This window comes from Nematolebias whitei, chromosome 8, assembly GCF_014905685.2.
Source record: "Nematolebias whitei isolate Nwh7 chromosome 8, NemWhi1, whole genome shotgun sequence".
In the NCBI taxonomy this organism is placed as follows: domain Eukaryota; kingdom Metazoa; phylum Chordata; class Actinopteri; order Cyprinodontiformes; family Rivulidae; genus Nematolebias; species Nematolebias whitei.
In genome coordinates this window covers 11634357-11637074 of record NC_056505.1, presented here as the reverse complement: position 1 = coordinate 11637074, position 2718 = coordinate 11634357, and the positions used below count along the sequence as shown (strand labels likewise).

At 40.1% G+C, this 2718-nt stretch overlaps 1 protein-coding gene across 1 annotated transcript in view; it reads left to right on the top strand.

The window, feature by feature from the left end:
• Window positions 1-2718, top strand: part of tmem8b (transmembrane protein 8B) — a 1109927-nt gene that overhangs the window by 224608 nt on the left and 882601 nt on the right. The window lies entirely within an intron of this gene.

Below are 2718 nucleotides of genomic sequence, written 5' to 3'. Positions count from 1 at the left end.
ATCCATCCATCCATCCATCCATCCATCCATCCATCCATCCATCCATCCATCCATCCATCCATCCATCCATCCATCCATCCATCCATCCATCAATCCATCCTTCCATCCATCTGTCCCTTAATTTTTCTGACTGACTTTTTCTATTCCAGATCGCAGTGAGCTGACACTGATCTCATCAGTCACTTTGTGAGAGGCAGGGGACACATAGAGACAAATGAGACAAAGAGATATTCACACTGCCACAAAACATAATGACTTTTTTTTTTTATTCAGTCAGAAAGTTTCCCTGTGTTAACGTCCACCATTTTCACCTACAACCAACTAAATATCTTGATTTATTTCCAGGTTCCAACTTGTCACTGTCATTTGAACATTAGTGGAACTGGAGGACTTAAGGGGTCAGTTTGTCTTGTGTCTCCTGGAGGAAGAAAAATGTGACTCATTCTGGGATTGGCCCAGATCCTTGAAGCTTCCTGCACTACAGTCTGGATCGGTTTTCAGCTTTGTCTGCAGCAAAGATTTAGACAATAAAATAGATCTTAAACATTTAGCTTGGGGCCACTAAAAATGCAACTAATAAATAAAATTCACAAAGAACAGTTGTTTTTATTATAACTGACATATTGGCCTGTGTAGTTTAGCTGCACATAGGTAGATTTTCCAGATGTTTCATAAAACACACCATTTGTGCTTTAATAGTGAGGGTGTGTTCTTTCCAGTAAAGCAATTAGCTTTTAAACCCCAAAATAGTTGCTTTTTATTCAACATGCCTTTCTACATAAGGCTAATTATTCATGCTGTATGTTGGTTTCAGTGGTTCCTGTTAGAGGAACTCCCTGTACGCCCCATTACTGTTGTTTTTATTAGTTCCTCTTCCAGAGCTGGGTTGGGATGGGGTCAGCTGATATCAGCTCAGAGATAAACTCTGTGTGAAACTCTGCTGTTTGTCGGGTTGTTTTCATTCACAGCCTACATTTCTCAAAATCATCCTCTCTCTGCTCCAGGAAGCATTTCTCCCAGAAAACACCTCCCCCAGTGCAGAAATGTAACGTGCAGCCACTCATTATCTTCCAAATACCTAACCATAACCTTTTCAAATCCTTTTTGACTCACGTTTGGGTCATTTCCAGAAGTAAAACAGCATAAAACAGCACAGAGGAAGACGAGTCTGTGGTAGGTCCATCACCACATACACAAACCTCTTTTGTACTTCAGTTAAATAAATAAATTGATAGACACTGTTGCCATCAGGCTGCAGATTTATGGGCTCACTGTATTGTCTGCCTGCTTGTTTCCCATGGACTGAGACAAAGCAGGAGGGATGTAGTCATGTCTCAGTGGCTTTTTAGGCATAAATCACAAAAAACTGACCCTTGATGTGCAGCAAACGGGATTAAAGCCTCACTTCAGAAAAGCCTTTAAACCTGAACTGAGCAGTGGCTGAAAGTACAGCTTGAAGGCATTTTGTCTTTGTTTCTTTGAACCGAGAAGAAATATCACTGCAGGAATCCTGCTGATTGACAACAGATGAAGGAAATGTGAAAAATAAGAGACAGTTTTATGGACGTAACTGTTGAAAACCTATTTGTAATGAACAAATGTTTGCCCTCTAATCTTTGATAAAACTGACGAATACATGTCTGCTCAGGATGAGTGTTTTGTTTGACTTTTAGATTCACATTTCTGTTGATGAACACGAAAACAAAAAGTAAGTGATGTTATCATAGAGGTATATTTTGACGACTTTTACGAATGTGTAGTTTTTGGTCTGAGAAAACAGCATGCAGAGTGTACATGAATGCTATGAACAGCTGGAACGAGTACAAAACAAACAGATAACCAAAATGCATGAATTGGAAGATGACGCAGCAGGGAAAATTAGTTTGATTTATTTTTCATGCAGTTTAGCTGTTTTTAGCATTTAGCTACCATTCTGCCTTGAGTTAGCGTTTTGCAAGTCTTTTGTTACTTTTAGTTTCAAACTAGTCTTTTAGTCAGCCTTTTGCTTCTTTTAGCTTCTAGCTCGTCTTTTGCTACTTTAGTTCTTATAGCCTTTTAGTATTTTAGCTTGCCTTTATAAAATTTTAGCTACCCATCTACTTTAGCTTTTAGTTAGCTTTTTGCTACTTTAAGCTGCTAGCAAGGCTTTTGCTATTTTTAGCTTTTGGTATTTTAACTAGCCTTTTGCTGTTTTAAGTTTTAGGTTTGTAACTTTTGTCTTTTCGTTAGTGTTCTGCTAGTTTAACTTTAAGAACTCAGTTTTGGCTTCAACACCAAATTGTCTGTCTAAATATCAATATTATAATAAAATGATCAATCAATCAATGATCTTTTCTTCCTTAAAGTTGAATTCTTAATGATCCCGCTCATTCCTCGGGTTAATTATATTTCAGAAGACAAGTTTGGACATGGGACGGTGCACACAGGTCCAGATTCAAATGAAAGCGTCTCCTCCTGCCTCCCTGCTCCCCCCACACTCCTCCTGTAAGAAGAGTAGACACTGGTCCAGAGAGCACTCCTCCCCTCCCCTCCGTCCTCTGCAGAGACGAAGCCTGAGCTTCTCTCCCTTAAAAACCATGATCCGGCTGCTGCTGCGTGTCTTCCTCCCCACATGTCTCTCCTCTGAGCCTGTTCATGTCATGACACGGTGGTGCAGAGCAGGATCCAAGAGGTCCTCACCAAAACCACTGGGGCTCCGATGCCGAGGACTCTTCCTGA